The 27230-nt window shown below is 37.4% G+C and overlaps 1 protein-coding gene across 13 annotated transcripts in view; it reads right to left on the minus strand.

Moving 5' to 3' along the window:
• ptprub (protein tyrosine phosphatase receptor type Ub) overlaps nt 1-27230 on the minus strand; it is a 272915-nt gene that overhangs the window by 150340 nt on the left and 95345 nt on the right. The gene's annotated exons all lie outside the window — the stretch shown is intronic.

The following is a 27230-nucleotide window of genomic DNA, read 5'->3' on the forward strand; positions in this document are numbered from 1 at the left end:
TTCAGTGGCATTTGAATGCCGGTTTGAGTGTCATTTAATTCCACCAATCACAGTGCAAAACATAAATTAACTGATACTTAAGACTTGTACATAATTCCTGTGACAGTTACTCAGGGATTCCACTGCCAACTAAGTTATATATACAGTAAGTAGTTTAATGGGTGGGTAGAGCTGGGTAGGACGCATGCTGCCAACATTAAGACACAACTAATGAGATTAATGACATGTGTTTAATGCTATTAAACATCTTTAACGCAGGGAAGGTATTTAACTAATTGGCTTTACAAATCTTATATTCTGTTGTGTTTGACTTTTGAATGGTCAAAATGATCAAACTAGAGTATTGTATTTAATTAATCTTAATTAGTTAAATTAAGATTAACTATCCCTAACCCTTTACCTCCTTCAAGTGGACAATATATGGATCTTGTTCTTGAGTGGCTTGCATCATGGTCATAATAAATTGTATTTTAGGTGTATAATTATATTTAATACATAAATATGAAATATTTGATAAAATATGTAATAAAGAACAGTATTAATACTTGCATAAACACCAAATAAAAGTAAAAAATGGCTCGAAAATATGTGGTTTAAATCATCAAGATTCAAATAGAATAGAATTAGAATCAAATCACATGTCTATTAAATGAAAGTTCAAAGTAGAAGAAAAGCTGGCTGTTCTGTTTTGGATTTTATTTTGTGAATAATGTTTTCCTCTGTGAAAAATTCTGCATTTATCTAAATGTTATCCTACGGTAAATGCTGGAAAAGAATGAATTGCTGTTTGTCCTATTATATAACAAGGCAAACATCTTGAAGCAAATTTGAAAAGTGTTTGGCAGTGTTTTTCCTTTATTAAACTGTTAGCAGAAGCATTTTAAAAATGAATTTCCTGCTTGATAACAAGCAATGACAGAATGAAGACTCGACTTGAAAAGCATCGCCTCAAAAAGAGACAACTGATATCCGTATTCCCAATTCAGCCCCTCGGTTCCTCGAGACAAACAAAACCTCCTTAACCAAACAATACGGCACTTCACAGGTGGAGCCACTGGCAGAGCTCCAGCTCTCTAAATCGGCAATGAGAGGGGTGGGCCGCAATTACCCTGGCCTCTCAGGGGACGAGACAACGCATTCAAAGCTCCAGGTGAGCTGGAGACAGGGAGAGAAACTTCTCTGAAAGGCTATAGGGGAAAGAAACAGAGTGAGGGAAGACAAAACAAAATCACATCCACGATAAGGAGTAAATAACAGCTGAAGCATGGCTGGACCGAGTGTAGCCAGTGCCCTCTGGAGCTGGGAAAGATAAGCCCGTATCAGGAGCCGCTGACTCTGTGGTAGCTGTCGCCAAAGGCGTGGTGGAAAAACATGCTTCGCCGAAACTGTCTATACGCAGTGACCTTTCAAAACGTCCTCCGGTCAGCTTGCGATCTAGGGGAGGGGGACAGATGCGAGGCTGTTGTGTACGACGCACAGTCCACGCCCTGTCTGAGGGACATAAGTGTTTTTGAATGTCTCCAGCCTCTGTATTCAATTACCAAAAGACCTCATTTATCAGATTTCATGTAATGAATGTAGCAGAAAGCTAAAGGGAAAATCATACAGATAGAGCAACAGAACCTGTATTTTTTTCAATACCTTTTTCTTTACCAGTTTCACATGTAGAGAAGTTTTTACAACAGTTAATATTGAGTAACTTATATTTTAGACACAATATTGCCAGTTATTTGGCCTGTTTTGGCTTCACCAACAGAACAAAGTTACTAACAAATCCACAAATGACATTACTCATCTCGAATAAATCCACAAATGGCATGATCCATCTTGAATAAATTGGATGAGTGAATGATTTAAATGACTCGCTCGTAAAGTGTCAGTTGATTAAATTCTGGATAAATCTGTGTTTTTGAACAAATCTGTCAAATGAATGATTGAAATGTCTCACTCATAAATACAATCACTTGTTTAAATGTTGTGTTCCTGAATGAATCAGTGTTTTTGAATGAATTGGTAGAGTGAATGATTCAATGATTCACTCGTAAAAAGCAGTCACTTGTTTCATTTTTGAATTAATTATTGTTTTTCAATGAATTGGTTATGTGAATGATTCAAATGCTTCACTCATAAGCTGCGTCTCATTTCAGAGGCTTCGCCCTCCGGAGGTCGCATTTGACGGCTGCATACGTCAAAGATGTCTTATTTAAGAAAAGTAACCGTAATAAAATTGACCGTTTTTCCTGATGTAAAATACTATGATTTCTTTCTTACTTTGCAATCTAATGGTTACTTTTCTTAAATGAGACCGACTCAATGACGTACGCAGCCGTTAAATGTGACATTGCAGCCTTCGAAATGAGATGCAGCTACCAAGACTCATCTCTTGTTTTGTTCTTGAATGAATCAAATTCTTTCATTGACTCATTCACTTATACAGTCACAGTCGCCACCTACTGTTGTATCAATGTAACCTGCAGAAAGAGTCACTTAAAAAAAATTCCCCACCAATATGCAGACTCACTGTTTTAAATTAACTTTATTTTTCAGACTTTTAGAACAGCCAATCAAATTCAAGGACTGTAACTAACTATATAACTATAAATAAACCATTCGTACACTGACTTTTCTGAAAAGGTACTTTAATAACAGTTTAATAACTTTGTTTGAGTATTCCGCTCAGCTCAGTAGAGCAACTCAGTCTTAATCAATGGTGTGAGCTTGGGGCATGGCTACCCGTTTAACCGACCAATGGAAGACAAGATGGATGGTTCAGTAAGCCTGTTTGCAAACAGTCATGTTTTTGCAATTCTACTAGAAATTACAAGCTTCACCTCAAATGGTCTTGTTTTGCTGCTGTATCGCTGTAGTAGGCAAGGGAGAAATATGAGGAGCAATGCAGCTTTGTTACCGTCTGCAAACTCCCCAACTTCTTTTCCCTATTTGGGGCAGCTGTTTACTTGGACCCACGAGGAAAACAGCACTGCAGGGTGCTGTCAGAACTAAGCGTGACTAGATGGAACTTTTTTTTTTTTTTTGCTGACCCTCTCACATCCGTGTACCGACAGTCATCTCCCAAGTGCACCTTTCCCAGAGCCTTTGGGGCCCAGAAGCAAAAGGATGGTCGAAATCTAGGCTGACATCAACAGCACCGCTGACACTCCAGGTGCTAAATATAAGCTCCAGGTCCTACAGTCAAGGGACATGTTTCACTGCGCCAAGCACCGCCAAACTAAGCCCCGGTTCCGTTCCAGTGGCCATCCATTTTTTGCCCTTTTAGGCCTGTGAATGCACACTAGGCATTATTTATTGAAGGAAAAAACACAAATTTACAAGTTATCTGCAGTCTTGAGGGACTCTGTGGAGGCTCAGCAATGCAGTATTTTAATTATGTAGCTTGAGGCAACTATTGGCGGAATTAAAATCGATAGTGATAAATCAGCATAATAAGGCATTCAACAAGAAGCAGCCTTTAACACAGCCGGCTGCTGTTTCCTCACTCGCCTATGCCTCTGAGAGAGAAAAAAAAATGACAAAGGGTGGAGGCACACATCATTTAAAAGTAGTTTTAGTGCGCTGGCTGTTTCTGTCTCCGTAGTTTTCAGTCAGCAATTAAAACCAGACCTCTTCAACCATACAGCTGTCATTCACCCAAAATAATAATCCTTCCAAGACTCGGAAAAGCATTCCTGCGTAAAGTAGGTGGCATTTTAAGGGTTTAAATATGTCCTGCAGAAACTGAACCGTCGAACACAGTGATTTATTTTCTATTTTTGGCACATTTGATAATAGCGAACCAAAGGAGCGATTGAAGCCTTTGAAAGTGTGGGTGTGTACGCGTGATGCGAAGATGGCCTTGTCTGTTTCTGGCACTGACGTGGTTTGAGCATGCGGGCCGGTATCCATAACGCCGCCGGAGGGGCTTTTATACCCTGATGGATGGATGCCAGGAACGAGCTGTCGCGAAGATGACATAAATCTCGCGCAGATAGCAGCGGGCCGCAGATAGTGGGGTGCGGAGGTGAGTGGGAGAGACGAGCCGGCGCAGAAGGAGGCGTTCTTCGTGTGCTGAAGAGTTTAACGTGGCTGTGATTAACTGTCAATCCCTCGGCTCAGCCAGCAGTGCTCCGTCTCAATTAGACACACTCATCATTCTGACAGGCTGCGCACTCTCAGCCTTGAGCCCGGGCTGGAGACCAGACAAACAGGTTCAGACGACGACTCATAAAATATAGGATGCGGAACAAAAGCAACTGTTGTGTTGTCTACTTGACCTCACTAAATCAACTGAAAAATCTTAAACAGTTAATCACCCCTCTATGTTCATGAATAATATACGTGATCAAAAATGTGCTTAACATGGCTTAAAAATTAATGAAATGTATTCCTTTAAGACAAATACCAGTGCATGATATTCTTTATCTTGAGGTATATTTCTTACCCCACTGGCATTGTTTTTTTTTCTCCTTGTTTTAAGCATAAACCTCAATAAATTTATTCAGATTTATGTATAAAACAAGCAAAAATCTGTTCGCCAATGGGATAAGAAAAATAAACTTAACCCAAGGTGTGTTTTCTGAAAACAAGTCTTAAATCTTCACACAATTTTGCTTCGAAAGTAAATTGATCTTGCTGGCAGCCTAGTTTTTTTTTTTTTTTTTTAATAGAAAAGAATAAGAAGACATAAATACTAAAAAAAAAAATTCAGCATAAAAGCCAGTTCACACCAAGAACGACAAGTGTAATAGATGATAACTATAACAATATCTATATTAGCGTTCACCAACACACTGTACTGTTTGCTTTATTATAAAAAAAAAAAATGTCATTTATGTCATCTTTGAATCCTCAAACTCTTTAAAAATCGAGCAGATTGTGGTCAGTTGTCTATGTTTTTATTGTTCATCAGCTTGAAAAAAAAAAAAAAAAAAAAAAAAAAAAAAGAATAGCTCTGAAAGTCATTCCAGCAATATTGTTTGTCTGTGTCATTATTGACAGTTGTGCTACGGACTTCTCTATTCTCATAGAAACAGAAAGATTATTAAGACTTCATAATTATAGTTATTATATCGTTCTTGGTGTGAAAGGGCCTTTACACTTGAAAAAAAATAAAACTTTTCATTATAATTAATGTCTTTATTCTTTATTCTTAAAATCGAAACAGCCAACAAGATCAATTTACTTAAGAAGCAAAAGACTTGTTTTCAGAGAATACATCTTGAGTTGAGTTTATTTTTCATATCCAATTGGCAAACAGATTTCTGCTTGTTGTATACATAAATCTGAATACATTTACTGAGGTTTATGCTTAAAATAAGGAGAAAAAAAACAATGCCTGAATGGGGTAGAAAATCACTCAAGATAAATTCTCTGAAAACATCTTACATCTTCACACTTTAGCTTTTCAGGTAAATTTATGTTGTTTCGAGGATGTTGAAACAAGACAAAAATACTGATTAAGATTTTTTATTTTTTTTGCAGTGAAACTTTCTCCGCCCCTGATGTTTTGCAAATGGTGTTTCAACTGATGTTTCTGTACACGGTAAGAACAGTGAATTATTTGTGGGTCTTTCTGAGCTACAGGTCTGTCTAGTGATGTGATCTACACTCTGCCAAGAGATCAAACTAAAAATGTACTCTGCAGCTAAAAGGAATAGTTAACGAAAAAATGAATATTCTGTCATCATTTACTCAGCCTCATGTCATTCCAAAACCCATATGACTTACTTTCTCCTGTGGAAAATATGACATGGCTACAGAAGACTTTATTTATTTGATTTACACAGAATAAAGAAAGTAATACAAGTTTGGAACAACATGAGGGTGAGTAAATTCTGACATTATTTATTTATTTATTTATTTTTATTTTTTTTGATGAACTGTCACTTTAATACTCGCAGGTCCAGACGGACACTTCCTATCCCTTAAACACACAAAAAAAGTAATTAAATGAAACCAAGGGAAGACTCTCTCTCTCTCACCTATTCTTGCACGATGCTGCTCACCACTACTGCCGGAGACCATGGAAGCCTCACGGGAATTAATTAGGGAAGTCTAGGCATAGTGGGCTACACAAAGCTCTCTATGAAAAAGCAGCTCCCTCTGTTAGGGTGTCAAATGGCAAAACACTGCAACACAAAGCACGAAACACCAACAGTAACCTCTCCATCATCGCTGAAAGAATGAGATCAAAGTTAGTGGAACACAAAACAGGCATTGTTGTAAATGCTTTTCAAGTTTTCTTTAAGATGGTGCATTAAGAAAAGTTCTACACAAGTTAAACACTTCATCACCAACCATAAGGTTTTATTTAACATTTTGAGGATCACACAACAAAGTACTGTATTAAATTACCTATTATGTAAGGTAAATGGAACACCGCAAACATCAAATGGAACTAAAACATGAATTTACATTGAACGGAAAAACACCAAAAGCAAGAAGGGGACCACTAGGTATTAGTTGTGGTTTAAGAGAATCTGGACAATGACTTAAGCCATGATATACAGCCTCCCAGAGAGAGGGCCTCTGGGGGGGAAAACTCCAGCGGTGTTCAGTCCATAAGTAATCCACTGCTGTCAGCAAAACCATACGCGAGCACCTTCACTTATCATTATGAAGGGATGATAAATCAACAGAACATCACCTCTACTCTGAAGCACTTTACTCCAACGCCATTTTGCTTCCCATGTGCAAGCTTTGAAATAATCAATAAAATTTAATTTGTTTTAGTGTAGCATTTTTCCCCCTCATAATATGTGAATGCAAACATAGCACTTCATCTAAGCCCGTAGAAAAGGCGGATTGCAAAATATGGAGAGCTTATTTAGGATTATGTGTGGCATACTGTAGATATATAAACTGGTCATATATTATATTATATTATATTATATAATATTTGTGTGATAAAGTTATGTAAAAAAAAGGGACACCCTTGAATTTTCTGGTTTTATGTATCAGGACATAATAAAAAAAATCATCTGGCCCTTGGCAGGTCTTAAAATTAGGTAAATACAACCTCAGATGAACAACAACACATGACATATTACACCATGTCAATATTTATTTAACAAAAACCAGGCCAAAATGGAAAAGCCATGGGTGACAAACTAAGAACACCCTTACTGATGTAAGTAGAGGTATCTGCTAATCAAATGCTTTGATTGATTGATTAATTGATCATCAGCAAGTGTTACCAACTCTATAAAAGCAGAAGTTTTGGCAGTTTGTTGGTCTGGAGCCTTCATGTGTATGTTAACACAATGCCAATGAGGAAAGAAATTAGCAATGATCTTAGAGAAGCAATTGTTGCTGCCATCAAGTCAAGTCACCTTTATTTATATAGCGCTTTTTACAATGCAGATTGTATCAAAGCAGCTTTACATTGATAACTGGTACATAATTTTTGCTGCACAGCAGCTCTTCAAGAATAGTGTCAATGCAGGCAGATCAAAGCACTGTTGAATAAATGTCAAGAATACTGAATATCAAATGTCAAGTCAAATGTCAAGTGTCCCCAACTAAGCAAGCCAAAGGCGACAGTGGCAAGGAACCCAAACTCCAACAGGTGACATCAGGTGGCAAACAAGTGGCAAACAAGTGGCAAATAGGTGTCAGGTGCCATCAACCTGAGAAAGGTTATACGTCCATTTCCAAACAATTTGAAGTCCATTATTCCACAGTAAAGAAGATTATTCACAAGTGGAAAACATCAAGACAGTTGTCAATCTTCCCAGAGTGGACGTCCCAGCAAATTCAGCCCAAGGTCAGACCATGCAGTGCTCAGAGAAATCGCAAAACACCCAAGAACTACACCTCAGACTCTACAGGCCTCAGTTAACATTCTAAATGTTACAGTTCATGGCAGAACAATTAGAAAAAGATGGGACCATTATGGCATGTTTGGAAGGGTTGCCAGAAGAAAGCTTCTTCTCTCTAAAAAGAACACGGCAGCATGGCTTAGGTTTTCAAAGTTGCATATGAACAAAGACTTCTGAGAACAATGTCCTTTGGACAGCAAGACCAAAGTGGAGATGTTTGGTCATAATGCACAGTGCCAAGACACAGGTGAAAACTAAACACAGCATATCAGCATAAACATCTTATATACCAACTGTCCATCACAGTGGTGGAGGGGTTGATGATTTTGGGCTTGTTTTGCAGCCACAGGACCTGGGCATCTTGCAGTCATTGAGTCAACCATGAACTCCTCCGCATTCCAAAGTATGCTAGAGTCAAATGTGAGTCTGTCTGACTGTCAGACAGCTAAAGCTTGGCTGATATTAGGTCATGCAACAGGACAATGATCACAAGAACACCAGCAAATCTACAGAAAAGAATCAAGGTGTTGCAATGGGCCAGTCAAAGTTCAGACCTCAGTTTGATTGAAATGTTGTGGCTGGACCTTAAAAAAGCTGTGCATAAACTGAAGCAACATTGTAAAGAAGAGTGGGCCAAAATTCCTTCAGAATGATGCGAGAGACTGATACTGTCATTCAGAAAATGATTGCTTCAAGTTATTGTTGCTGAAAGAGGCTCTATTTACCTAATTTTAAGACCTGCTAACGACCAGGTCTTGTATTATGTTCTGATATGTAAAACCATACAAAAGGGTGTCCTTTTTTCACATAACTGTATATAGTCCACAAGGCAAAATAATAGCTGAATTTATAAAATTGACTCCTTTCAAAAGTTTACATAAGCTTGATTCTTAATACTGTGTCATTACCTAGATGATCAACATCTGATTTTTTTGTTTTTTGATTGTTGTTCATGAATCCCTTGTTTGTCCTGAACAGTTAAACTGCCCACTGTTCTTCGGAAAAAATCCTCCAGATCCCACAAATGACTTGCTTTTCCAGCACCTTTTAAATAATTGAACCCTGCCCAGCAGTGACTGTATGATTTTCAGATCCATCTTATTACACTTATTACACAAGAGCCAGGGGTGAAAACTTTTTGAATTTAAAGATTAGAGTAAATTGTACTCATTTTGTCTTCTGGGAAACAGGTAAATATCTTCTGTAGCTTCTGAAGGGCGATCTCAAATGAAAAAATATCATCTTTAAACAAACTAAGAAAAATGTACATTTCTTCATCCTGTTCAAAAGTTTTCACCTCCTGGCTCGTAATGCATTGTCTCTCTTTCTGGAGCATCAGTGAATGTTTTCGCCATTTGTAATAATTGTGTAAGAGTCCCTCAATTGTAAACCCTTAAAGATGTGCTGGTGCCAGGCCAGCTTCATAAAAAAAGCAAATGCTGGTCCACCTTCTAGACCAGCACCAAATCCCACAAACCAGCAAAAAATAAATAAATAAATACGTCTAGACCAGTCTGGATATTTATGATTGTCTAAACTGGACAATTTTAGCAGGAATTGGGCAGATTGTGCCTCATAGGAGGCTTTTGAGAGCTCAGGCCGTGTCTTAGATCTGCCACAGAAGATGGTAAAGAGCCAGATGGAGGACAGAAAGAGAGAGAATGAGATGGAGGAAAGACAGAAGGACAGAGATCAAGGGAGAGAGTGAGTGAGAAGAAAACAGGGGAAAAGGAGAGAGAAAGAACGAGGGAAAGCAGAGCATATCCTCTCACGCCAGGCCTTGGACTAGATAAGAAGCTGGCTAATATTGAAGCAGGAAATAACTTGGGCAGACGATTAGATGCAGGTTTCATTTTCCAATGGAGCTCGACTCTCATACATATTCTATTAGAAAAGTGTGGGTTTATGCAAAATGCACTGGAATGTGATTTATAGATTTTTTTTTCCTCCTCCTGGTTTGCTTGAGCATATAATATTGAGTTACTTCGGCGCCCACAGCGCAGCAAAATAATTGGGTCACCGAAACCCCACAATTCAGTGTGCTGTTACTGAGTCTCACAGCAGCTATAATGCGCCAACATTACCATAAGCAACCGTGCTCCGGCGACTTGTCTTCCGTCACTTTCAAATACAAGAGCATGATGGGATTTGTCTGTGTCACTAGATATTTTAACTAGATTCTACCGCTACTGAAACAAAAACTGAGAGACCTCCGTTTACACAAACAAAAACAACGGAGCAAAAAAGCACCAAAACTTCACATTTCTGCTGTTCAAACCGTAAACATGCCGTCTAGTCAAAACAGTGAGATGTTTTCTTTCCATCACTGTGGTTAAGCAGCTCATTTCATGGGCATACCAAAGGAGGGTGTTGTTGCGGTCTTGTGTCTGAGGCCTTGACATTTACCTGACTACCATTTTACTCTCCAAAGAAAACCAGACAAAAGGGAAAATCACTTGCTCTGCCAAAGAAATGTGGAATTCTGGGTCTTAAAATGCTGTTATGTAGGGATGTCAACTAATAACTAACTGAACTGTAAGTGAAAGTTGGCTAGTTTACCTAGTTTTTTTTTTTCTTGTATATCTTAGTGTTTACATATTTTCAGTAGCAGTGATCTAATTAACATTAGCATGCTTTAGCTGTTAGATAGGTTCCTTGGTGAATACCTTTTTAACACACCACCACCACTACAGCTATACACACCTCTCAATTAAATAAAGTTAAACTTTTTGAACACAAGACCCCTGCATTCCGTTCCTTATTTTGAATGCAAGATTGCATCTTATGTGAAGGCCGCCTGAGAAACACATCTAGTCAAGGTCATTTTAACCCAGCTTAATTATACACTGTAAAAAATAATATTCCTAATGAGTGTTTTCTCTAAAATTCCAGTTTAAATACCTAAAAATCCTTGAAACAAGATCAGTCTACCTAGGAAGCAACACTGTATAAAATATTAAGACTTTTTTCTTTTTTTTTTTTTTCAGAAAATGAGTGTTTTTTTTCTCAGGGATAATGATACATCGCTATATCGAGATATCACAATATAAAATTGTGACAATATGTATCAGTGATGTAAGCGGTATGATTCACGATATAGTTAGTTTTATCCAAGACTCAGCTTACTCATCATGTACTCACCCTTATGTCGTTTCAAACTCAAGATTTCCATTCACCTTCCAAACACAAATAAAGAGATATTTTTTTATGATACCTGAGAGGTTTCTGTATTTCATTCCCGCCATTTAAAGTCCATTCCACTAAAACTTAAAAGATCCAAAAAGATCATAAAGCCATTGTAAAAACAATAACAAAAGGTCAAATCCAAATCCAAGAGACACAATGTCTTTATATATGAACAGATTTACAATGTGCATACTATAGTAAACATGAATGTTCACATGCATGAATGATGTGCGAGAACAACAAGAGCGTGAGTACATGGAGACAGAATTTAAATTTTTGGATGAACAAACCCTTTAAAAGTTTAGGAATAGTCATTTTGACACGCTTTACGATTAGAACTGTGATTGATTACATTGATCATCTGAAGCACATACAAACATCATTTAAATCACCATATCACATTTAATTTTAGTAGTATGATTATTCATAGCATTTAGATGGTTTATTCTTATCATGTAAGTGCGTTAATAGCGGGAGAGGTGGGACATAGCGAGCACCGGGGGAGTCTGTGTAAGAGAGCCAACGCATGCCTGCACTGAAAGCGTGAGTGCACTGCGTGAGAAAAATAAAATGTTTACGGAGTTTCAGTGAAAGTACTACATTAAATTACTATATATAATGTTGAATATAATGTATAATAAAGCAGTGGAGGAACATTTGTGGGTCCTGATAATGCCTAATGTCTGATTTTACCTGTACATTATTTATTTGTAGTCAGTGACAGAGTGCAAGCATATGTGTCTAACATAATTCTGGATTTTCAGCTTCAGAATCATGAATTATTTTTATTCTGGTGTCACAATTGCCCTGTGCATTGGTGACCAGGACCAAGTTCAAGTCTATTTATGTCCACCACTCCAAATCCATACCAAATTTAGCATTTTAAAGCTGCAGAACGTAACTTTTTTAGGTTAAAAATGATCCAAAATAAATTTTTGAACAAGTACATAACCAGCCAGTGTTCAAAACTATCTCCTTACCTTAGCCCGATTCACAATGGTAAGCTTGCAATAATGTTTTCTGATGGGTTTCCATAGGAAATTCGAGCATGCAGCCATTTGTCTTTGGGTCATTACGTCACGTCTGTTTACATAAAGAAGGAGTCCCAGCTAGTAGGTTATATGGCATGTGAGAATGCCAGTGGAGGATCATTTATAGTGTTTTCTCACAGCAGCTGCAATAATTAAACTGAAAACTGGAGATTCACCCGTAGTCAAAAGCAAAAGACTTTGGACTGTGGAAATTGAAATCTACAGGAAACGCTAATACACACTAAATACACGTAGTCACGCAATGCTGATGTTGTTAACATTAACAATTTGAGAACAAAGTATAACAATAATAATAATTTGCACCGTTTGTTGTGATCCGATCTAAGCGATCGATAGATTTAATCACCATTGGCAGCGCAAATTATTGTAATGTTTTTTTTTCCTCAGCTGGTCAAAACAAAAGTGGCAGACATGTTACTTACTTGTTCAAATGACATTTTCCAGTGAAAAGTCTTATGGTCATACTTCCAAGATACAGAATATGTGATTCCGAAGTACAGTATCCACATCGATGTGGTGACTGACAGCAAACATTAGATTCATCCGCACTGAGGAGCCGTATCAATGCACAACCCACGTAAAGATGATAATTCTGCAAATAACTGCAATTCCAGGTTTCAAACAGAGATGGCGAAAAAGAGGCAAAACTTACGGACTGCAGCTTTAATCAACAGTACATTTATTGTTACCTTTTTACCACGTCTTAAAAACCTTCTTCTTTATTTTGGCTTAAATATTAGCAATAGTATCGCATCGTGATTATCGTGATTTGTATCGAATCTTGACATGAGTGTATCGTTACACCCCCAATTTTTTCTAATGACAGTAATTCATAAGACAATTTATAAGTGATATGACTTAATCACATATTTTAAGTATATAAACAAGTTTAAAGTTAAAAATAAGACAAAAAACTGCCAGCGCATCAAGACAAAATGTATTCAAGATACAATCTATGAAATATCTGAATGTCTTGTGCAGTCTCGCTTAAAGTAAATCTAATTAAAAAAGTATGAAAGAAAAGTAAAAAATAGGCTAAAACACATTAAAAACTTATTAAGAAATTCTTAAGGCTGATTAGTAGACTAATTGTTGGTTTGTCTAAATGACGGAATATATATATATATATATATTAGGGGTGTAACGATACGCTCAGGTCACGATACGATACGTATCTCGATACGGAGTTCACGATACGATACGTATCACGATATTTTGAACAAAATGAAACTGAAATTCAAACAAGATTTATTAAAAAAACATGAACAAATTTCAATAATTTTCCTTGTTGTACATACAAGATCACATTTCAATAAAATAAATAAATATAAAATTTTAATAAAAACCTTCTGTATTCAAATTAACAGTTGAATAGGGCTGTCTGTCACTGAAAAAAAATGTTAAATTTAACATGAACTTAGAATTATGAATAGGGGCCGTTCACATATCGCGTCTAAAAACGCGTGGAAGGCGCGGCCGCACCGCTTCTCCTTCTTTCCAAAGCGCTTGCGCTCCCGTGGCGTCGGTCGTTGCTATGCAACCATGAACTGAGCTCTCTAAGAGGATCAGGATGTTTCTGCAAAGGATAAATGATTTCTAGCCCTTGCATTAGTTTTACTACGAGATATATTGATGGAGATAAGATATAAAAACCACCATGTACAGCTATGATCAGCTGTTCGGCTGAGCTTTTGATGTTTTGTTACGGAAAGGCCATAGCTGATCGGTTGATTCTTGTCACACGACCTGCGGTGCGCTTGCGGCATTCTGAGAAGTTGAGAATTGCACGCGCGTCGCGACCGCGTTGATCCCTTTATGAGCGCGCCTGCCGCGCGGCTACATTTGAAAATAATAACTGACTTGCACGCGGAAAAGACGCAATATGTGAACGGCCCCACAGAACTTCTTAAAGCAAAGCATCGCAAGCGTCTTTTGCTTTTCTGTGAGCACAGCCGTTGCTGTGCACTGCGGTGAAAGAAAGCCACGACGTTTCTCACGCGACCATGCAAGAGACTGACATGAGAAACGTTTAAACCTGCTTGCAAGATTCAATGTGTGCCCGAAACACTTACTGAACTAGAGAGCTGATTGAGACACACCATTTACGATAAATCGTTACACCCCTAATACTTATAGTAATTTAAAAATGTGGTAGCATTGGATCTGGACAGGAAGGATAACTCTGGGAGTTGGAAGGGTGTGTCGCGATTCTGCCTTCTCACATCGCGATACAGGTTCGTGGACCTGCGTATCGCGATTTCGGTTTCATATCGCATATCGTTACAGCCCTAATATATATATATATATATACACACACACACACATACAAAAAAAGTTTTCATCCAAAGTTTTTCTGAGATCTCCATATTCAACTCTTTCCCTTCTCTATTCCCTCCATCTCTCTTTTCATTTAGTCTCTCCCTGCCCCCCACTCACTCTCCATCACACTAAAAATGGATGAGACACTCTTGGAACATCAATCACGGCAGCTCGGCTTCATCAACGCACTGTTTTTTGAAAACTACTCACCGAGACAGAAAATTTGCTGCAGATTCACTCCACATTACAGTCAACTGGCTAACATGATCAGAACAAACCAGACAATGTGTGAGAGTGAAGCTCTAACCCAAACTCCAGTTTGTCTCATCTTTCACTAAAACAGACAGCTTCCCAAACCACAAGCTACTTTTAATTAAGTAGTTACAGTAAAGATATTACTAAAGAAGCAAACTACAGTGAGGACCACTGTAAGCGTGATTTCTGTGCCACTATGTAACTAAACGAACTTATTTCAAAACATTAATTGTTTTCAAATAGGTTTCCCAAACACTCCACATCTCCTCATTGGGTAGTCAAACAGATAGCCCCGCCCCAATCTCACACCATTGGTTGAGCCAGTGTTGCTATGCGGGGCAGGTCGAGATTCTCAAATGTTTTGGAAACACCACAGTTTTTACACTTTTTCAGAGAAGTCAAATGGCTTATTTATAATTGTTTATGCATATGAAGAAGCTTTAAGTATATTTAGCTTTAAGGGAGCAATATCTTTTTAAATATATAATTAACTGACAAAATTCTTAATTTTTACATTTATCTTTCACAAAACAATGGGGATCTTTAGATCAAGAGGAGTGTCAGCATTAAATTTAAACAGACATTTTCACTACAACTAATAAAAATATAAAAAAAACCAATGACAAACAGCATATAACTAAACATTTCACTACATCAATAAATAATGGAATCAATTTGGGTTTTTTAAATAGATTCATTTACATGATAAACCATCCGAATTAACCGATTCAATTCACTTGGCTTTAAAGCTGCATATTCAGTGCAGTACAATGTGACACAAAAAATGTAAACCATTTATGAAAACAGCTTAACTACTGTCACACTACTGTAAAATGTAGTTAGTTAACATCAACAACTATTAGTCATTTACTCTCCAACACTGTAAGCAGAGACATCCGCTAATAGATAGCCAGAGATGCAAATATAGAACACACTGACACACACAGCTCTCCACTTTAGAAGAATTTTCCCATTTAAAGCTTCCCTTTCTCACTTTATGATTTCAGATCATTGTTTCAGTTATGATGACAGAACGCAAGTGAGCGCTTTTCATACTTGCTAGTTACGGCAGATCAAATGTCTGAACCTGCACAGAGATAGAAAAGCAAGCTTATTACGACATGATGAGGGTATTTGTTTCTAAAAGGTTTCTCTCAGAACAGCCCACATTTAAAATGTCACGAGAATGTTTAATGGAAGCTAGAGTTTACTTGTCAGGCCAAAAACAGGCCGATGATGACTTCAGCGCTCCCAGAGGCTTGAGATGGAGCTGTTTAATTTGAACCTCATATGTGAAAGCGTGATTGTGTCCTATACTGACAATAGCTCTTCCGCATGGATATGGAAATAGGGTCATTGAAGAGCATGCATATAAGAGGAGAGTCATTCCTAACAACTGAGTATTTCCCACAATCCCTCAAGCATAATGTTTCTTCCCCTCCTACGCCCCACTTTACCCTACAAAGTGCCAAGAATGTTTTCCTCTACATAGCCTTTAGCGGGATAAGCTTCCTGTTTTTAACACATTTTAAGGATACGTTTTATTAGCTTATCACAATATGAATCTTGCCAAGACAGCAGGCTTTCAGACGGGAAGCATCCTACCATATGCTAGCAGCCAGAGGAAAATGTGAACTTAGCTATTTTTGTGAAATTGGCTTTTTTTAATAGAGCTTTTTGTCCCTCATTATTGCTGAGGCAAAACTATGGAATTCCAATAATTAGGAAAACTGAGAGGAAAATGAAGAGAAACACCAACTCAAAGGTGATTGCAGTAAGACATGATGCACAGTATTACACACAAAGCTCTTCTGTCTTTAGAGGACTTTTCAAACTTTTTAATGCCATGGGCCCCCAAATATGAGATAATAAGATATTTCATGTACATTTTAACACTGATAATAACATGACATTTTTCTTGAAAATTATTTGATTAGAATTATTTCTGAAGGATCATATGAAACTGCAGACTGGAGCAAAATTCAGATTTGGCAGCTGAAAAAAATAAATAAAAAAATAATTCAAGCGTGGTACCGTGATTGGTTGCCACCTGTGCAATAAGTCCATTTGTGAAATTTCCTCACTACTAAATATTCAACGGTCAACTTTTAGTGGTATTATAACAAAGAGGAAGCAATTGGGAACAACAACAACAACTCAGCCACAAAGTGGTAGGCCACATAAAATCACAGAGCGGGGTCAGCGCATGCTGAGGCGCACAATGCGCAGAAGTCGGCAACTTTCTGCAGTCAATAGCTACAGACCTCCAAACCTCGTGTGGCCTTCAGATTAGCTCAAGTACAGTGCGTAGAGAGCTTCATGGAATGGGTTTCCATGGCCGAGCAGCTGCATCCAAGCCTTACATCACCAAGTGCAATGCAAAGCGTCGGATGCAGTGGTGTAAAGCACAGCGCCACTGGACTCTAGAGCAGTGGAGACGTGTTCTCTGGAGTGACGGATCATGCTTCTCTGTCTGGCAATCCGATAGACGAGTCTGGGTTTGGCGGTTGCCAGGAAAACGGTACTTGCCTGACTGCATTGTGCCAAGTGTAAAGTTTGGTGGAGGGGGGGATTATGGTGTGGAAAAGCCTTCCCAGAAGAGTTGAAGCTATTATAGCTGCAAAGGGTGGGCCAACTCCATATTAAACCCTACGGATTTAAGAACGAGATGTCATTAAAGTTCATGTGCACGTAAAGGCAGGTGCCCCAAAACTTTTGGCAAAATAGTGTATATGGGTCATTGACAAATGAGTTTTTTAAAAGTGTAAAAAAACAATGAAAATAATTAGTTTTGAAGTTTTATTAAGTGTTAACAATAAGATTATGTGATTTTTATAATCAATTAACACTGCTTTTGTCATTTTTTGTAAGATGGACAAAATTTGTCACTAAAAAAAGTCATTCGGTTTAACCAAAATGAATGACGATATTTTCAAACAATGCTAACAGGCTGATATCTAGCTAGCTAGTGAAATGACAATTAAACATTTAACAAGTTTTTAAAATATTACAACATTTTCCATGTTTTATAGCGGTTGTACCGAATGACCTGATGATGGGACATGTGTATAAGCAAGTGAAAACATGAATTTTTCAAATAGTTAAGAGAGAGTTAATTACTTTGCTTCACAACTATGTGGTCCTTTGCAGATGTCTGAATGATGTCACATCCTGTCACATGATATTGACCGCATGACTTGATCCAAAATGGTCCTTTTATATTGGTTACTCCGAATGACATCAATGAAATTCATTTTTCTCATAACAAAGGAACGACTTCTACACATAATTTTAATACCATTTTGATATATGATGTTATAAGATCATGCCAGAATAAAAAAAATATACATTTATTACATTTTAAGATATTTTAATCACAAATTAAATGGCTTTATTGACCTTTGGATTGTTAAACCGAATGACCTCTTAAAATACCTTTATATGTAGCAAAGTTTAATTTTGGATTCAATAAAGGATCTAGTTGTACCTTACATACTTCGGATGTCATATCTTTGTTTTTTAGTATTATTATTAAGGTCTTTGGACACAAAAATGACCTGTCAAGTCATTGACCCATATATATTTTCTCTGATATTTTCCCCATAACCCAGTTTGAACACCCCTATTCTAGAGAACTGCATTTTAAAGTGCTTATTAAGAAATTGTGTGCTAAATACTGAGCCTTTGTTTAGTTGTCACCATGAATACCACATCAAATAATTGGCTCACTGCAGTCTACGTGGCCCGACAAGAAGGGAACAAAATATTACATTCACGTCTTAAGCCTGCATGTATGCCGTCCTCCCGTGAATATTAAGTGGCCTGTGTATTCAATGCATGTAATCATGTAATAGCCTATACTAGACAGCGTTAAGTGCTACTCTTTTTGAACATGCATATGGTTGCGGTGAGATTGAGTGTGGGTTGACATACAGAGAACAACAGAACAGAAGTAAAAAGCAGTAAGTGTGAATACGTCTATGTGAAGCAGAAAGTAGAATAGCAGCAGACAAACAAGCAGGAGGCAGCAATAAAAGAAAAGTCTTTGAACCGGTGAGCCTGTTAAGCCTCACGCTTTAAAACAAAGTCAAACTGCTCTCTGCAGCTCAGTGTCACTGTGGTACACAAGAGCTTGTGTGTACCCTCATCAAGGTCTCAGTCTCTCTGTTTTTTCCTCACTTCATTTTACACAAACACATGATACGTAGGGATTTCCTTAAGCTTCATCTTGAATTCACTTTGAAAAATTTCTCTACCACTTTTCAAGCTAGTGCCGATAGTTGCTAGTTTAGGTGATGACGGCGTTGGTGGCGAGAAGGGGGGGTGTTGAGACCCAATTACGGCCTGTGGAAATGGGATTACCGCAGTTCTCGCCTAGTAATGAATTGTTATCCTTATTGGGCCAATAAATCCTGGTTATCTTGCCATCTAATCATCACCAGAGATAACAAAGCCACTCTATAACCCCCTTTAAAGTCAAAAATAGGCTAGGGCAGCTGAAACCGGCAATGCAATGTAATGAGGAATATGTTCTCCGTTTCAGTTGATCTACGGCTTATTCAATTACCGCTACAAGATCAGCACATTTTATAGTGTTACCTGAGGATGGAATATCGGGGCTTACTAGGCAAAAAATAATTTTCTTAATCAGCATTTCTGTCTTGTTTTTCAGTAAAAATATCCAAACATCCTTAAATTTACTTGACAAGTAAAACTGCACAGGACATTAAGACTTGCTTTCAAAGCAAGGCCGTAACCATGTTTTCAATTCAAAATGGTGAAATTTCATAAAAATTTTAAATGTTAGTGTCACTCACTGAATATTTCAATCATAAAACAGTCATCAAATATTAAATGTTTAGCTACTTACTCGCAACTACTCTTTCTTTACTAAAATGAAAGTGTCGCATTGGAATTCACACTCATCTTCTGTGAACAGTAAGCCCCGCCTTCTTTGATTTGATTGGCCAACTCACTCATTTAGAGGCAGACCAGTCTAAAAATGTAATTTTTATCCTAACAGAGCAGCATCAATATCATCAAATATTGGGGGGGGGGTCAATTTGGCCATTTCTAATTATTCTAATTACTTGTCCCCCTCAATATCTATTGTGGTTAAGGCCCTGTTTCAAAGAATATATCAGGTTAAATCTTGAAAAAATGTCTTGAATATATCTATACCTTTTTTTTTTTTTTTTTTTTAAACAAAATTGAGTAAGGTTTATTAGCCTGGGTGCCAGCCCGAACCCCGCCCACAACATTTTTTGGACGGGAAGTTCGGTCTGGACTCGATCCATTGTGGAGTAATTATGCTCGGCTCCCAGAAGGCCGAGCCAATCAAATTGCCAGGGCGGGCTTTAATCGATGATGGATAGGCTATCTGCGGTTACGTAACCACCCACGTCATCAAAGAGCGCTTGGGTTGAATTGGTTTTCTTTTACTGTCTATGGTTTTCACCAACGATGACTGCAGCTGGAGAAGTAAGATGTTTAGATTCCGCTATCACGTCTGTAATAAAAGAAATCGACAGCGCATTAATTTTAAAAGTCGAACAAAGAACCGCAATCAAGGCATTTGTCGATGGGAAAGATGTGTTTGCCGTCCTTCCAACGGGATTCGGCAAAAGTTTAAGTACAAGTTCAACATACGTCACTTACTGCGTTGCTCTGATTGGTTGTAGGTCTATCCAATTGAGTGCAGAGGTTTTTTTTTTTACTGGTTCGGTTAAGACACGCCCCATAATTCAAGTGCAATGGAGCAGTATCAGACTCACATTCTGCCTAGAATATGAGTATGACGAAGTCAGGCTAAAGGTTTATTTTACATTATATTACATTTTAAAAAATAAAAGTACAAAATTGAAAAGAAAAAAGAAAAAGTAATTGTAAAGAAAAAAGACTAATATAAAGTTTCAAGCGTAATAAATATTCACAACTACACAAAAAAAGCAATTATGAGAAATAAAGTTGCAACTGTGAAATATAAAGATACCGTTACTTTAAAAAAAATGTATGCTGTTTAGATATTTTTCCATGTAGATAAAACATTTTTTATACCAATTTGAGAGATGTAATCACCTTGACACTACGTTACATCACGTCACCCCAGTAGATGCATGTGTCTGGTCAGAGGTCATCTCTCAAATCTTTTCCTCTGGTCACTCCATGCACCATTAGTGTTGCAGACAACCATCCACAAGAGGCCCTGAGAGAAGCTCTAATGAGGTTTGGGACTGGTTTTAGGTCAAAGGGAAAATAACCCTGGATTTGGACAGGGGCCACTAAGGGTTCATCCTCTCTAGAGTGGTGTGTAAGAGCACTTAGGGGACAGAACTGCTGGTATAAAGCTAAATCTAGCTCTGTTTGTCTCTGAGCCATGTCTAGCAGGACATGTGCATGGCAGAACATGATGACCCCAACTAGTCCAAGGGTAAACCCTGCCAGATCACTTCAATGTTCATCCAGACAGAGGGGGGAAAAGGGAGAGAGTGGATGGACATGATTGACTGGGTCATCTCTGTTATACAGCGAGTCCAAAGGGATGTTGAATAATATCCTGCAAAATGCGACAGCAGCACTCCTGCTTCCAGAGGGCACCTGCAAATTAGCAGCAGTGACATGAAAATGATGCAGCCATTATGGCACTCACCCAAAGGCTATGAACAATGGAGCTAGTTAGTTATACATACAGTATAAACTTTTTTCCTGATGGAATGTAACGAGGTGGAAGAGTGGGATAGAAAAAAAAAAAAAGAAACTTTATTCAGACTTTCTACTTCTCGCTCTTTAAGCTAATAAAGTGCAGTGCCATTTTCTAAGAGCCAAAAGAAGGAAGGCATCCTTAAATAACTATGGATGAGAAAATAATCAACAGTACAAAAAAAAGAACCAAATATATATTACAAAATATTTGATTCAAAGTGTAACACTCTCATTTTACTAAAATAACACTGTTCAACAGTGATGCCAAGTTAGCCTTCACTTTAGCTCATAACATTCTCTGTGAAATCCTAAAAAAATTTGTAATGAGGTACTGTAACAGCAAAACTGAGGTGAAATGACATGTGAGCGGACCTCCACGCTGCTGTGATTGGCTGATTAATCCTGTATGCAAATCTTAGGATCAGTTGATAAGACTTTAATGTAATAAAAAACTAACTAACTAAATAAAATATATTAAAAAATTATATATTTTTAATTTGAATAATATAAAAATAATTGTTACTAAAATATTTTAGTAGCATTTTGGCACTATATAATAGCACTAGCTGCTTGATGAGTGTATTGTAAATGGTGTCCCCTATCCCCTTAAATAGGGCACTATTTGAGGGGACAGCCATTTGTAGTGGTGTCCAAAACCATAGTGGGCATTATCAAGTGCACTCACTCAATCCCATAATGCACCACAATAACAAGTGTACAACTGATGTACACTCAACGGCTAGAGAATACTGTGAGGGTCCATCCATTTTCCAAACTCCTGGTCCAATGTGGGTACAGCGTAATATCATACAGGTAAAAATTCCTTTTTAATTGATTATTCAATTATTTAATTAAGGTTAATACATGCTAGTTTACATGACAGAGTTCAAGATAAATCTTTTCATTACTACTGGAAGTGCCAGTTTGCGAAGTTTCAAATGATTATTAATCAGCAAACACAAACTATACGAAAGCGGCAGCCCTTCTGGTGCACTCATTGTCCGAATTCACTCAGTGTTTTCATTCACTCCTTCAAGGACTATATTAGAGGAGTAATGTAGGAAATATTGAACGAGGGTATAGGGGGTGATTTCTAACACAGCTATGTCTCTCTATATGTCACCATCCCTCCATCCTATAAGAAAACTTTGCCATTTTTATATATATAATAGGGCTGTCAATCGATTAAAAATTTGTATCTAATTAATTACATACTCTGTGATTAATTAATCTACATTAATCTCATACATAATTTTTGCTGTGAAAGTATTAAATATTTCAATTCAAATTAATCAATGCAGGGTTTTCCCTGGTCAAAAATGGTCTTCGTGGTGACAGACATGGTCATCCACACAAACAGTAAAAAGTGCCCTTCCCACGTGATCTACGAGCCCGATACTGACAATAAAGTACCCGACACTCTCACCTTAATTCTTTCTTGCACTCTTTGAAAAAAAAAAAAAAAAAAATGATTTTATAGCTTTGTAAGAGAAGATGCTTTTTTGCTAAACCTGAAAAGTATTAAAAAGTAGCATTTAGAAGTTATATTAACTAATAATATAATTTTCTACCATATACAATTGAATGAACCTAGTTAACAACAACTTGCTTTGTTCTGGTTTCACCTCACTCCAGTCTAAACTAACTGATTTTATAGGTAGGCCTAATTTACTACACATTGTCATTTAAATAACCTGAAAATACTGTGGATTATTAAGGCTAATTTTACTAACCACTCTTGCTAAATGGAGTAAGCACACTTGTGTTCTCACTTCAGAGTTGTTTGAGTAAATAATTCATTATAGACCGTGTGGAAGAATCAGTTGTTGTCATGATTCATTAAAACGAATCTGTTCAAATGAGTCATTAGGTCGTGAATTGGACATTAGCGGACGTTGACGCGTTGCGTGCGAATCGCGACTGTTATTAGGACATCGCAAAAGATTTGTCAACACAGAAAACACTTCACCACTGGATAGGATTTTCTTTTTGTTTACTGAAAGTGTGATTTATGTCAGCTGCACGTGCAGGGCGCCTGTCAGAGAAGATGAGGTGACGTTATTTTGAGCACTATTCACACCCATCGGTTATTCAGGAAAAACATTCTCCGAATGCGCCTCGTGAAACATGGATTCTGTCTTACGAACTTTTAGCATTGTGTCAGTTGATTTAGATTATTATGTGTGAGGTAGAGAGAGTGCAAAGACGGTGCTTACTTTGAAGACAGAGAGAGCTCGCGCGCACGAGAACGGCTCCAGGTTTTTTTAACGCGTTATTTTTTCTCAGATTAATTAATCGAAATTAACGCGTTATTTTGACAGTCCTAATATATATATATATATATATATATATATATATATATATATATATATATAGAAAGTCCCAGCAAGGTGACTACAAGGCAGCTGTTCTCTTTGTAAAACTACATTTTATTATGGAAAGCATTGCGATGGATATATAAAACTCATAAATCTCTGTCTGGCACTGCTGAAGGCCCACAGTATTTGTGTGTGTGAGCATAAACAGGGACGCATACATCCGTGAATATGTTTCTCATTATTCCGTGCAAATGTCTCACTACTGTCGGTCTGGCGCTGTACACATGGCATTATTACAATTCCACACTCGAGTTCACGTGCGCCCACGTTAGTGGCGCTTCAGCCTGAGCAGATCACTTTAGACAGCTCCCGCTGGAGGATTCCCAGAAGTCATTTGTAGTGGCAGTCGGGAGCGTTTGAGTGAGGTTCCACTGAGAGTCCTGCTGTTCGGCTCCACCGCAAACAGCGCTCGGATTCTGGAGGGAGTACTGACAGTGAAGCTAGACTTTGAGACTAGCTTAAAGCTATGGTCAACAAAAGTTTCTGCAGTTTTTTTCTTAACTTTTTTAGCCACAAGGAATCGGCATGCACGGAACTCTGCAGAACCCTTAGCAGATATCCACAGAATAGGAATAAATGTGCTACATATCACCTGCACCTTTTACATGTTTGTTTAACCAGTTTGATTAATTAATTAAAAAACTAAATTCAATAGTCACACAATATTTGCAACAAATCGAATAATTTTTCATTGATTTGGACTGTTTGTGTCTATTTATTCCCTGATATCTAAAACATATTTTCCCCAAACTGATTTTATATATTTCTCTAAACTAAGTCTAAATGTCCACAACATTGTTTTCAGATAAAAAATAAATATGGACCGCAGAATCTGGGGTATATTAAAGGATTCTGAGAAATGAAGTGTTTTAATAATATATTCTATTTTTCAGTCTGAATTATGCTATCATACACAAAATATATATTAGATATATATTCATTTAGCTGATTTATAGTATAGTTTTCATAATAACAATAATAAAAAATATTTAAATAAATATTTTATGAATAAATATGAATTTATTCATCAAAATTATTGGAATTTTATTCAATTTTATTTCAGGTTTCCCCCCAAAATTAGCACAGAAAACAAAATAATAAATAAATAAATAAATACATATAGTGTTTCATAATATTTTCTAAACCTATCCATAAGCATTAACGTGCCCCTTTTAGGCTTTTTCAAATATTACCTTTCATGCAGTGAAAGTGTAGCTGTAAAGGTAAAAGGATTGCAAAGTATTAAAGGTGCCGTAGAACGTCTTTTTAAAAGATGTAATATAAGTCTAAGGTGTCCCCTGAATGTGTCTGTGAAGTTTCAGCTCAAAATACCCCATAGATTTTTTTTAATTAATTTTTTTAACTGCCTATTTTGGGGCATCATTAAATATGAGCTGATTTAGGCTGCGGCCCCTTTAAATGCTCACGCTCCCCACCCACGGAGCTCGCGCTTGCCTTTAACAGCATAAACAAAGTTCACACAGTTAATATAACCCTCAAAATGGATCTTTACAAAGTGTTCGTCATGCAGCATGTCTAATCGCATAAGTATAGTATTTATTTGGATGTTTACATTTGATTCTGAATGAGTTTGATAGTGCTCCATGGCTAAAGCTTACAATACACAGTGTTGGAGAGATTTATAAAGAATGAAGTTGTGTTTATGAATTATACAGACTGCAAGTGTTTAAAAAACTTTAACCACATTTAACAGTACATTAGCAACATGCTAACGAAACATTTAGAAAGACAATTTACAAATATCACTAAAAATCTCATGATATCATGTCAGTTATTATTGCTCCATCTGCCATTGTTCGCTGTTGTCCTTGCTTGCTTACCTAGTCTGATGATTCAGCTGTGCACATCCAGACGTCCTGCCCTTGTCTAATGCTTGAACATGGGCTGGCATATGCAAATATTGGGGGCGTACACCCCGACTGTTACATAACAGTCGGTGTTATGTTGAGATTCGCCTGTTCTTCAGAGGTCTTTTAAACAAATGAGATTTATATAAGGAGGAGGAAACAATGGAGTTTGAGACTCACTGTATGTCATTTCCATGTTCTGAACTCTTGTTATTTAACTATGCCAAGATAAATTCAATTTTTGATTCTAGGGCACCTTTAAAGATCAAAGTGCACGACAGTTAAAGTTACTGTCTCCTAAAGGATGAAAACATGTCGAGAAGATCCTGTTTTCAGCGCTGCGAATCCACATTGCATGCACTTCAAAAGGATGAGAATTCGAGCTGGAATTGATATAGAATGCTGAAATTCAGATGTGGTAAAAGGCCAAAAAGACCAATCACATCAGACTGGGCTGTCTGACCAATCAGAGCAGAGTAGGCTCACGGAAAGGAGGGGTTTAGAAAGGCTGAATCTTCTAATTAACCATTTTGGTCAGACTGTTTGAGAAATTAGGTGATGTTTTTGAAATTAGGTGATTTTTTTTTAACCTGGGATGCATGTAAAACTATTGTAGAAGACCACCAGAACAAAATTAGGAACCTTTAAAATAGCATAATACGGGCACTTTAATTCACTTCATCAATTGTTCTCAAACTCAACTAGCTGCCATTGAGTTCCACCGCAAAAACAAAAATCAAACAAATCCTAAAAGAAACCTTTTTAGTGACACATATTCACATTGAAAAGAATTTGATGTATCAGCACAAACACAACCTAAAAAAAATAAATAAAAAAAATACATACCATTTTGCCAAGTCTTGCCCCTCAATACAATCACCACGTTATCTTGACATAAAAGGCAGTGTTTGTCATATTTGTGGAAAAACAGCAAAAATATTCACTTTAAAGTCTTCCTTGTGCTTCATATTTTATATTTAACTTTGAGCTTTAGTCTCAACATTCCTTTTCCCAATCCTTCAGAGACCTCCGTCTCTCTCTCTCTCTCTCTACATGCTCAGCAGCGTTATCGCTCCCCTCCGCTCTTTTGTCTTGGAGCTCAGCATCTTCCTCACTGCTCATCATCCTCTGTTCTTCCTTGGTGTCATATCTACAGACTTCCTCTAATCCCCCCTTCTCACTCTCTTCCTCTCATCAACCCTGTTACACTCCTTATCTCATTTACTCTTTTTTTTTTTTTCCTCTTGGACCTCTCACTCCATTTGGTTCCTTCGCTCTCTCTCTCTCTTTACAATCTCTCTCTAATCCTCATTTATGTTCTCTCTCTGTGTTAGGTTAATTGCAGTCGGTTGTGCTCCTGCCTCCGCTTATATGACACCAGCACGTCTTTGTAGTCAGCCGACATTTTCTCTCAGAACCTCCATTCTCCCAAAAAACGAATGAAAAGATTGATAGTAGGTGGAAGAGAGAAAGCCAATTACTCCAGCAGCAGGAGAATCTCTGCTCAGTCATTCAACAATGTTAGCTAACCTGCTCATTTCTTTGTCATTGCTAGCAATGTATGCTAATATGGTTAGGTGCCATGTAAGACCAGTATAACCTGAAAATGGTCACTACCATTCAAAAGTTTTGGGTCAGTATTTTTTTTTTTTA

The sequence above is a fragment of the Megalobrama amblycephala genome, linkage group LG13 (assembly GCF_018812025.1).
Source record: "Megalobrama amblycephala isolate DHTTF-2021 linkage group LG13, ASM1881202v1, whole genome shotgun sequence".
In the NCBI taxonomy this organism is placed as follows: domain Eukaryota; kingdom Metazoa; phylum Chordata; class Actinopteri; order Cypriniformes; family Xenocyprididae; genus Megalobrama; species Megalobrama amblycephala.